Source organism: Cynocephalus volans, chromosome 5 (genome assembly GCF_027409185.1).
Source record: "Cynocephalus volans isolate mCynVol1 chromosome 5, mCynVol1.pri, whole genome shotgun sequence".
Classification (NCBI taxonomy): Eukaryota; Metazoa; Chordata; class Mammalia; order Dermoptera; family Cynocephalidae; genus Cynocephalus; species Cynocephalus volans.
The window spans coordinates 27407665-27420324 of record NC_084464.1 but is presented as its reverse complement, the minus strand read 5'-3'; positions in this window follow the sequence as shown (position 1 = coordinate 27420324).

Here is a 12660-nt window from a genome sequence, read left to right as displayed (position 1 = left end):
GTCTTCAAACCAACGAGAGAGCCCTCAAAAGAAAGCAAACTGACACCTTGATCTTGAACTTCCAGCCTCCAGAAATGTGAGAAAATGAATTTCTGTTGCTTAAGCCACCCGGTCTGTGGTATTCTGTTTTGGCAGCCTGAGCTGACTGACTGGTTGAAAGACTAAAAAGAGAAAAGCAGCCCTTGACATCCCAGAGCTAGCCTGGCACTCACCACAGCCCCTGGTGTTCTCCTGCTGAATACAAACACTTTCACAGACCACCCACACCAGACGAGGCCACTCTGAGGCCATGAAGGATCAAGACAGAGCAAGAACACTGAATCCATCAAATACATGAACATCATCCGAGCCACAGAAATGACCAGACATCTTCCCATTCTGGACAAGAAGAATGACTGCAGCTTCCTTACCAAGTTGAGTTTTTGCCTTTTGCAGTCCCTTCTCCTACTAGGTAAGACTTATTTATAGACTTACTTCCTGATAGCATCTGACCCAGAGCAAAACCCCACTTTCTTAAATCCTCCCCAAAACACCTAATGCAAGCCGAAATTCTATCATAAGTCCTTCCTAAGACCTTCTCACTGAGCAGCCCCACGATTCCTCATGAGCATTAAACCCAGCCTGGTGTGTTATGTGTTCTTAATGGTCATTGGCTGGAGGGCATTGACAAAGCTGTGAGCATTTTATGGTTTTTAATAAGTATTTAACATTGTTTGTCAAAGAAGCTGATCAATTTTTGTTGCTTTCAAAAATTTTAGCACAACCTGGCCAGCCGTTTAAGAGTTAGGATCTTTTTAGATTAATTTGACTGTGTAAAATGTATCTTGTTTAAATATGTATGTTTTATTAGTTTTTAGACTAATCATTCTCCCAGTTATTATTTTTTTTTCTACTAGTATTTCCCTTTGTCTATCACCAGGCTGAAATTCAATTACGGAAAAATAATTTTTATCTCTGAGTAAAGGGCATTTCAGGAGTTGCCTGGAAGGCAAGAGAGGTATTTGAGAGGTTGTGGGAGTGTAAGAGAGTTTTCACTTCTACTTCTGAAATGAAACTCATGGCCTGGAATTTAGGGTCCTTATAATAGAGACGGTATTGTGTGTGCACATACACATAAGCACACACATTCACAGCAAAATAAAGAGGAAGTAGTCATGGCAAATTACAGTCCTCTTTTCTGTAACTGGTTATGTGGTCGTATTGGTATTTATAACTAACTTCTACTACCCATTCTGTACTCTCTTGCCTTCAGCAAGCACCTCAACTGGTCATGGTTCTTTACTTGGTAGAGTAACCCGAACCTTCATTTCCGAGGGGTCTAAACATTCGTAGTTCTCCCTGACTGAGGTTATCATGGTTTTCCATTGACTTAATCACAGGGCATGATAGTGCTAAGAGATGCCCTAAGGGATCTCTTCTATTCCAGACATACTCTTCCTTACCTCTGTTGTAAACCACCCCAGCCAGCACAGTAACTCCCTTCTTTGCCTGTTGATTCAGAGGTATGAGGAGCCCAAAGCTGCTGGGTGGCAGTCTTAACTTTCAATTCAATAGAATCATTGTCATGTCTCCTGGTGGAAGCATTCCTTCTTCTGGAACCAAAACCTCTGGACCAGCAGAGCATAAAGTCATGGGAACAAGAAGCAAAAGTTTGCTAGTAGGTCACTAGGGGTAATAGTGAGAGGTGTGACTCCCGTTTCCACCCCTTGATTCTTACATCTGTGAATCCTGACTATGAGAGAAACAGCACCACATAGTGAACGCTGGTTCAGAGCATATGCAGTCATATGAAAAACTTTTCCCTTGCCCTGCAAAGTATTGCCACCTAGCTGGCACTGGAACTGAGTTTTCAAAATGCCGTTGCACTGTTCTATCAAGCTAGCTGCTTCAGGATGGTGCGGAACATAGTAGATGAGTGAATTCCATGAGCACTAGCCCATGGCCACAGTTCATTCACTGTGGAGTTCCTTGATCAGAAGCAATGCTGTGTGGAATATCATGATGATGGATAAGGCATTCTATAAATCCATGGATGGTAGTTTTGGCAGAAGCATTGTGTGCAGGGAAGGCAAATTTGTATTCATAGTACGTATCTATTCTGGTAAGGACATCTGCTCCCTCCATGATGAAAGCTGTCCAATGTGATTAACCTGCACTAGGTCGCTGGCTGATCCCTCTGGGGAATAGTGCCATATCAGGGGCTCAGTGTTGACCTCTGCTGCTGGCAGATTGGACACTCAGTAGTGGCTTTAGCCAGGTCATCCTTGATGAATGGAAGTCTGTATTGCTGAACTAATGTGTAACCTCCATCCCTGCCACCACGGCCACTTTGCTTATGAGCCCACTGGGCAATGGTGGGTGGCTGGAGAAAGAGGCTGACAGGTGTCTATAGAACAGCTCATCCTGTCCATTTACCTATTAAAATCCTCCCACTGCTGAGGTCACCCTTTGGTGAGCATTCACATGGGACATAAATATCTTGATATTTTTTGCCCATTCAGAGATTTCTATCCACATACCTCTTCCCCAAATGTCTCTGTCACCAGTTTTACAACCATGTTCCTTCCAGGTCCCCAGCCATCCAGCCAAACCATTGGCCACAGCCCATCCATCAGTATATAATTGCATATTGAGCCATTTCTCCTTCCAAGCAAAGTTAACAACCAGGTGTACTGCTCAAAGTTCTGCTCACTGGGAGGAATTCCCTTCACAACTTTCCTTCATGGATGTTCCAAAAAGGGGCTGTACGCTGCAGCTGCCTACTTTCAGGTGATGCCTGCATATCACGTAGAACCATCTCTAAACCAGGCCCAAGTCTTCTCTTCCTCTGTCCACTGATCATGGGAAACTCCTCATGAGGCCGTAGATGCAGGTTGGGAGAGAGAAGGCCATGCAGCAGGAGAAGGAACCGTGGGCATTTGGGACATTTCTTCACATAACTTACTTGTGCCATCAGGACCTACTTAGGACTGCAGTGACAAATTTTATCTGATCCAACTTTACATTCCTTCCGCCATTACCCTACATCTTTAATATCCATCCCACATGTTTCCCAGATTTCTATCTGTATAAATTAGGAAATTCCAGTAGTTCTTTTGGAGTGTAGTAAACGTCCTCATGAGTCGCACTTTGTACCTCATCCTTGATGCCTGCTGGGATATGAGTCTGCTTACAGGCCTAGAAGTAAAGAGGGGTGGTAGGGGTGGGTCTTGAGGAGAACCATTATTGTCTGTCATGGTAGCCTCAGAGGAGGCCATTACGGTTTTCTCAGGCAATGTAGGGTTAATTCCATCACACAGCGTTGGGGGGTGGAGAGGCTGCTACCATTGGGAGTGAACAGGTGGCTTTCAACAGTAGAGTGGCCTCTTCCACTGGCAGTGAAGATCAGAATAGAGAAGCTCAACGTCCCCAGCTTCATCAGGGTCTACCCCCCACGTGTCCATTCCAGCTTTCAAGGGCCCTTCTTCCCAATCAGAGCCCACGCTTTAGCAATGCTCTCACTTTAATGACAGGCCAGAAGTTCCACCTATGCCATAATTCAGACAGTCTCAGGATGAGATTCTGTGTTTAATTTTCAGCAATCTCAACACTGCAGTTCCAGGAGATAAGGGTCTCCTCAGGGCACATATAGGTTTTAGGTCATTTATGTGGTGCTTGAGCTGGGAATTTGAATCCCTGAGCTCATCCTTTCCTTTCCCCACATTGTTCAGTGACATTTGGATCAGCCAGCCAATCTCATTATATTTGTTAGTTTGCAAAAAAATGTTCAAAGGCACCATATAGATAGTCACCTAGCTCCTTGCTTCTTATAAATGATAGATCAGGAGAATCCAATGGTGATATCTTATGTATCTCTATTACCAGATTACAACATGGACTATCAGTGCTCTCTTTACTACTGAAAATAAAGCCATTAGCATTTTAAAATTTAGTCAGATTACAGAGCCAATTCCAGAAACCCCAGAACCAATTCACAAAACTCATCCTTAACATTCTGTTCCTCTAGAGCCATTCTTGGTAGTGCTGAAGGTTGCACAACATTGGGAATGTACTTGCTGCCTCTGAATTGTACATTAAAAAATGGTTAAAATGTAAATTTTATGTCATGTGTATTTTACCAGTTACAGAAAAAGAAAAGAAATAACCTAGGCCTGAATTAAGTCAAGCAAGTGACAGAAAGGCCTTTCAATTCAGAGTTCAAATCAATAAAATTGCTGATCATTCTGATGGCTGAATGAGGGAAAAGCTCACAGTTTTAGAGTTTTAAGAAATAAAGTGTGAGTTTAAGGTTTTCTATTTTTAATTTTGCTTTAACATTTCTTCCCCTTCTCCATCCCCTTTCAGTAGTAAAGTTTCTTCTAGGACTTAGTCAAAAGTCTTTTCAACTTTTGGACAATGATTCTATGCTGATTTGCACTTTTAACATTTGTACTGTAATTTTCTCCTTGGTCAATTATAATAAAAATTCAAGATTAACCTACTTCTGCAGGTATAGTTGTAGGGAATAATATTTACGGTTCGCACAGATTTCACAAGTATGCCTTCTATTGTAAATTCTAAACTGTGCCCGAGAATTAGCTTCACCGCATGCCTACAGGACTGTGCTTTAGGCTTAAATCTCCCCTCTGCTCCCCTCTCGCATGACATCTTTCTTTGGCCTCCTTTTCCAGAAATCATAGAAGTAATCTTAGTTGGTGACTTGAAGTCCCACAGTCACTGGTATGTATCCCCCTTTAAATTACTCTGCTTTCTGTTCTTTCTTTCTGCTACCAGTGCTAATTGAGATCTTCTGGCCTTTTCTTCTGACATCCAGGAATCTGCAAAGTGAGTTTTCAGGAAGCATCCAGTTTTTCCAGCTTAACATTAGGTGCACTTTCTGTCTAATGCTCAATTGTTCCTGAATGCTTGGGGGTTGCAATAGGATTGTCCCATCCTGAAAATCTACTGAAAAGAAAGAGATTCTTCACTCCTCCCACCCCACCTCGAGGCACTGCAGATGGCAATTAACACCCTCTGCAGCCCCTCCCCATAACATCATCAATTTTTTGCCTGCGTTGCGTCTACTTCACAGCTTGAGACATGCCAAATCACACACGCTCTGAGTACTTGTTGCTAGCAACGAATCTCTCTTCCTCAGTGGCCAAGCACAGGCTATATTTGGAATGTCAGAGCACCTAACCCTTCCCTGGCCCACTTCATCTAGCTAAGATGTCTCCAAGCCTTAAAGTAACCTCACCCATGTTTCCTTGGGTTCTGCTTGTCCAAAGAAAGACTCTTTGGACCAACTCTCCAAAATACAAAGTTGACAGAAAAACAGAGAAGCAGCTAGGTTCTTTCTCATAAACACCTTTTTCTGTAAAAATAAATTTTAGTAATCCCTACCTATGGGACAACTGTGAAAATGTAATAAAATCATGAAAATATTAAAACATGTCAATTTTAGACCTGGCACATGGTTGGCACTGAGTAACTGCCAAGCATTTCTGCTCCTTTTCTCATCCTCTGTCTCTTTTTTTATTGAGGTGAAATTCACATAACATAAACTGAATCATTTTAAAATGAATAATTCTGTGGCGTTTAGTATTTTCACAGTGTTGTGCAATCACGTTTCTATCTAGTTCCAAAATGTTTTTGTCACCCCAAAAGAAACCCCATGCACATTAAGCAGTCATCCCTATTCCCCTGTCCCCCTGGGCCATCACAAACAATAATCTACTTCCCATCTCCATGAATTTACCTATTCGGGGTATTTCACATAAATGGAATCATACAACACTAGTACATGACCTTTTGTGTCTGGCTTCTTTCACTTAGCAAATTTTCAAGGTTCATCCATGTTGTAGCACGTATCAATAATTCATTTTTTTTTATGGCTGAATAATACTCTGTTGCCTGGGTATACCACAATGTGTTCGCCTATTCATCCGTTGACGAACATGTGGGTCGTTTGCACCTTTTGAATTTTGTGAATAGTGCTGCTAGGAACATCTGTGTATACGTATTTGTTTGAGTACCTGTTTTCAGTTCTTTTGAGTCCATAACTAGGAGTAGCATTGGTACTCACCCTTTCTTTTATCTCTATTTTTTCTCTTAATGATCTCATGTCTGCGGGATCCATAATGATGTCCTGCTTTTCAATTTCTGACATTCTCTATTTGTGCCTCATCTCTAATTTAACTAGCCCATCTTGACAGTAATCTTTCAACTTTATTAGTATTTTAAGGAGCCCACTTATGGTTTTGTGGATCTTGTCTAGTTATACATTTTAATTTTTTTTCATCATTGCGTTCTTTTTGGATTTGTTTTGCCACTCTTTTTGTGACTTCTGAAGAGGGCTGACACTGTTAGGACTCCATCCATGTGCCCTGGGCTCCCCTTACCATTTCAGGGCACACCAGCCAGACTTCCAAAAGCCAGCAGCTGTATCTTGGTAAGAGGATTGCCTAAACCTGCTTGGTTTTGGGCATAGCAGGCTGGAAGTGCCTGAGAATTAACATCCTCCAGGAGAAACCCTTAAGACCAAAGGCTGTCAGGGTACAAATACCCTGGCTTCTTGCCCTTTGGCCAGGATAATTCTGAAGCATGTTTTCCATCATTTATTAGAGTTTTCTCTGGTGGTTAATGGTAATCAAGCTCCAGTCACCTGCTGTGACAGCTGCCTTCATAACACACCCTTTCCTGGTTGTCTTCTCTTCCCTGACTTACTTCCTGTTTGTTTCCACCTGTCTTTCTGTTTTCCTGGTATGGGCCGAATTGTCAAACCCTCAGATTCAACATATAAACCCCCCAAATTCTCAAGTTGAAGTCCTAACCTCCAGTACCTCAGAAAGTGACTGTATTTGGAGATAGGGTCTTTTAAAGAGAACATTAAATTAAAATAAAGTCATGAGGGTGCGCCCTAGTCCAATAGGACTGGGGTCCTTCTGAGAAGAGGCAAGGACACAGACACATACAGAGGAAAGGCCATGTGAAGACACAAGGAGAATATGGCCACCTACAAACCGAGGAGAAAGGTCTCAGAAGAAACCAACCCCACGGACACCGCGATTTCAGATTCTGGCCTCCAGAACTGTGAGAAAATAAATGTCTGTTGTTTAAACCACCTGATCTGTGGTGCTTTGTTATGGCAGCCTGAGCTAATTAATTCACTCCCAATAAATGCTTGCCCTTAAATCCTTGGCTCAAGGTCTGCTTCTGGAGAACCCAAACTAAGATTCAAAGTTTACTGATTTTTCAGTTTTTCTTCCTTCCTAATATATGCATTTGAAGCTATAAATTTCCTTCTAAACATAGCTAACACTCTATGTGTAGTATTTGATAGTATAATAATAAGTATTTTTGTAATCTTTGCTATGTCTTATTACTTAATTTGAAGTATTTTCTATTTTCCATTGTATTTTCTTCTTTAACCTGTGGGTTATTATAATTAAGAACAGTTTCACATTGGCCTTATATATGCTCAGCTGTGACATGTGTCACCTCTGCTCACAACTTAAGAGCCAGAACTAGCCATAGGGTCCACCAAGCCACGAGGAAGCTCGCCGCACAGCCTACCATGCTGCACGGAGCATCCTTCCATGTGTTTTCTCTTGCATAGGTGCTGGCATTTCTTTAGAGGAGACAATAGGGTGGAATCACTAGGCTGACTTATAAAGGCATCTTCCATCTTACTAGAAATTGCCAACAGCTCTCCAAGGTGGCTGAATCACTACATGGGCCGTCCATCTGCTCTCTACCCTCGCAACACTTCTGTTAGCAGACTTGAATTTCCTGATAATTTTGCGGGTCTGAAATAGTATCTCATTGTGCTTTTAATTTGCATTTACCTGACTAACAGTCAGGCTGATCAGGTGTCTCTTACACCACATGTCCCATGTCAGTTTCTATTTTGTAAAAAAAATTTATTTTTAAGATAAATTTTATTTAAAAATTTCTATTTTAATAGGAATTCAATTTATATTCTATTTTATAGAAATCAATGGCTCATTCCCCCAATAGATTACATACTATCCTCTAAAAATAATCCATGCTTTTAGCAATACCTCAGATATATTTAATGACTTACGTTGAATTTTAGAATGAATTTGAATTTTATCAGGGGTCAGCAAACTTTTTCAATAAAGGGCTAGATAGTAATTTGTTTTTTTTCATGCCACACAGTCTCTGTTGCAACTACTCAACTCCGTCGAGATAGCTCAAAAGCAGCCATAGACACTGTGGTGTGGTGCATTTCAATACGATTTTTCCTGTGGACACTAAAATGTAGATTTTATATAATTTTCATGTGCCGCAAAACATGACTGTTTTGATTTGCTTCCCCAGCCATTTAAAAGTGTATAAATTATTCTTGACTCAAAGGCCATATAAAAACAAGCAATGAGCCGTATTTGTCTGGTGGGCCCTAGCTTTGCAACCCCTGAACTATGCCAAAGCTTGGCCCTAAAGACTAAGAATGGACTGGAAGGCATCTATCTGCTGTTAATGCAACTCCATTGTACATGCAATCATCATGTAGAGTTGAGATCTCAGCCAGGTCTTTCAAGCCACTTTTTCTACATTTGTGCCTTACTAGGATTTTCCTAGATCAGTTTCGTCAGCACAGATGGATCCGATAGTTCCCAAAGATTCCTTCCACATTCTGGCTGCACAGCTGCTCCACACAGCAAAGGCCAAGAGTGAGCCTTGTAGCCTCTGGATAACCAGACCCAACTCATCTCTCACCATTACCCACATCACCCATCATCCAAATACACTTACGAAATGCTGTACAAAACAATTTGTACAGAACAGTAAATACCGGGTACTGTGTTGTGTGGAAGAAGAGATGACTCAATAATGACAGTGAGTTTTTTGTCAGAAAAAAAGAGGAAGACTTAAGAAAGCCATAAATTTCTTTTTTGGAGGATTGTCATTGTGTTGGAAGGGATGAAATGGTTCTAGGATACGAAACAAAGGATTGGGAACATCTGAGAAGACTGTGAGGAAGTCCCCAGAGCTGATTTTGGACACATGCATGTTATGTAACTATTACACAAGCCCTCAGCCTTCTCAGTATCCCAGGGATCTGACTTTGCAAGGCTTCTGTAATGGCACCTCCACATACTATATAGTCATGTGCCATACAACGACATTTTGGTAATGCAAGTGCGCATATGAGATGTCGGTCCCATTAGATTATAATGGAGCTGACAAACTCCTATTGCCTAGTGATATTGTAGCCATTGTAACTCATAGTATAATTACTTTACTTTCTTATAAATGTAGTGTGGCCTAAGTGTACAGTGTTTTTACAGTCTGCAGTAGTGCACTGAAATGTCCTAGACACTCACATTTACTCACACCCACCCACTGGCTCACCCAGAGCAACGTCCAGTCCTGCAAGCTCCATGCATGCCACGTGCCCTGTACAGATGTGCCATTTTTTATCTTTTATACTGTATTTTTGCTGTACCTTTTATACATTTAGATACGTAAATACTTGTTATCATCGTGTTACAATTGCCTACAGTATTTAGTACATTAACATGCTGTACAGGTTTGTAGCCTCAGAGCCATATGTTATACCATACAACCCAGGTACATCACAGGCTCTACCATCTAGGTGTGTGTAAGTACACTCTATGATGTTCACACAACAACACATTTCTCAGAATGTATCCCTGCCATTAAATGATGCATGACTGTACTTGATCTTCTCTGAAATGCTCTGGAGTCTATTCAGTGTATAATTGGGTGTTTGCTACTATCTCACTTTGATCAGGCAGAAAACCACACTTGGGTCAAATAAGTTTTTTGTTTCTTCCAGGCCTGCAGTGTGAAGATTCAGATGAGTGCTCTGTGGAACCCTGGCCTTATCTCTCGATAGCTGAGGCTTTATTTCTGTTCCACCATTGAATGATTTTGTTTGAGTACAACATATTTACTGATATTGTCAGCTCGGGTTATTGCAGAATAAACACTTCGATGCTGCATTCTCCCACAGGCTGAGCAGAGTCTTCTTTCTGTGAACATTTTCAATAGATTGTTTTCAAGGTGAGGAAGTAGGAGGTACAAGGGGACTGGTATCAAAGTAAATCTTTTCTTTCTTCCTTTACTTTTGTTAGTGGCAACATTTGTATCAAGGAAGGCAGTTCCCCTTTTATTCTGCCAGATCTAGAGGAGTTATGGTACCTCTGCTACCAAGTCTTTGTTCATAATTTATATTAGTAACAAGGGACCAGGTGCTAACAGTTCTTGATGAAAACAAAAGCTGGTGGCTTTCTGAAAGAAGGGGACAGGCGCTCTCAAGAGAGTTGCATCGCGGTCACGCTTTTCTGTCTCAAGCTTCTAATTGCCTTTTTGAGAGCGTTTTTCCTCCTTTTGTGTCTGAGTTATCTTCACGCTCACTGACCACCAATTGCAAAAGAGGAAAAGAAAAGGAAGATGCTTGAAGTGTATCTGTGATGCTGAGGTAGATCCACGAATTAAAGTCTTTTCTTCTTCCTATCCCTATCTGATCCCAATTCACATTTTTTTTAGGTAAGTAACTTCAGGTTTCGGTAACCCACTCTAGCATATAACTCCCAGACTATTCACAAAGAAGTAATTCCCGTGGTATTTGTGTATTTCTGAACCACCTGCACACGGATACCTGTTGAGAGATCTATTGAGAGTCCAACAAGTATTTGGAGCCCAGAAGTAAATTTTTAAAATCTATTCATGTATAGAACATCTATTGAATGCCTACCGTTTTAAAGGCATTGGCTCATCACTCCAGGGGATAAATAAAAAATTAGAGGAGAGAGTATGAATACGAAAATATGGAAACTTATTAGATAAGGATTGAAGAGAGAACAGTCAAGGATTCTGTGTCGCAGGTGGTTCCAAAAGCAGGTAGAGTCTATGGATCAATTTGAAAGGCATTTGTTCTTCCTCCCTTGAACTCAGCTACTGGGGTGGCTTTTATTTCCCCGTTAGGGATTCACGCTTCATGCACATTTCAAGGAAGAGAACAAAAAATGGGAACATGTGTCCAATGCTAATCTGATAGGTAGCCCTGTTTAGGGAAAAGAATTGCTTTTTCCCATGTTAAAGTTCAATATTTTCTACGGGGCTATGATTAACACCTGCTGAAAAGTAGAAATCTAAGGGTATATGTGTGCACGTGTGTGGGGGGGGGGAGTGTAGGCAGTTTGTTTCTAGGACTAAGTCACAAAATTCTTTTCTTATGGAATAATTTTCACATTTGCTAAATTCTGAATGAATCTAATCGATTTTGCCTAAAGTTTATTCTCCTCTTTATTTTATTTTGTTTTTTTAAAGATGACCGGTAAGGGGATCTCAACCCTTGGCTTGGTGTTGTCAGCACCACACTCAGCCAGTGAGCTAACCAGCCATCCCTATATAGGATCTGAACCCGTGGCCTTGGTGTTATCAGCACCACACTCTCCCGAGTGAGCCACTGGCCGGCCCCACTGGCCGGCCCCTTATTCTCCTCTTTATTATCAGTTTTCTGCTCTAGAGGATTTTGAAGATAAGGTAAGTTTTGAACCAGGTCCTCTGACTGCCGAATGATAGACTTTCATTTGGAAAATGAAACAGTGAGGAAGTTATTTGCATCAAAATTATCTGAGTCATTCAAATTTTCCACATCTAACCCATGTGCAATGGAAGATTTTTGCATTGTTTCATTTTATTTGGGGGCATTTTCTACCATGTGTTTCAACCATCTGCATATAGTTATAAAGTCATTGTCTTTTAGGATATTCTTTCCTCTTTCCTGAGCTGTTGAAACCTAGGGGAATCACTAGAATAAACTCAACTCTATTTATAGGGATGTGCTGCACAGGGAATCCTTTGTATCAACCGAGTTATTCCCATCAAAATATCCATGGGAAGTTCACATAATCTCATTTCCCTGCTCATGTTACTGAGTTTGGCACAAGACAGAACTATTCTTGGAGGATATATGGCTTCCTCTTAATCAGAGCTGACCTAGGGTGGAGAAACAGGGCCCCCTGGGGTCAAAGCAAGACACTCGTGAACTCTGGTCACTGTCAGACAAAAGTGGAGACCTTATTTGTCATTTAGTTTCTGAGTAAAGGTTTTCTCAATGACCTCGTTCCTCTGGAGTAATCACACTGCCCCAGTGATGTTTTAGCAATTTGCCCTGGTGCCATGAATTCCTACTTTGCCCCTTGCCTCCCATTTTCTTTCAGGATATCTGCATCTTTCCTCTGATTACACACATTTTCTCCATAATTCTGCACAGCAGCAAAAATAAATATAATTTCCTTCCTCTTAAAACCTGATAACCATTAGGCTAGAAGAAGAGCAACTGTTTGGCAAAGAGAGACATTGTCTCCACGTGGCATCCTGCTTAGCAGTAATCTCAAACTTGATCCCATAGAGAGGACAACTTGAGGTCTCTCATGCTTAGGAATCACCAATCTGTGGTGACACTTACCGGGATGTAGCTACTGTATTGCATTGGGGCTCACGAGCCATGAGAGGGTCCATACAGTCCACCTGGGGTGAGAGCTCCCACAAAAAGTGCACTGCACCAAATTCTCCCTTCAATGAGTTCTTTACTGCACCACCTCCACTGCCCACCTGGGAAATGAAGAAAATTATCTGAGAAGAGAATTGGAAAAGAGGGAAGAAGGCGGAGTGTGCAGAAGG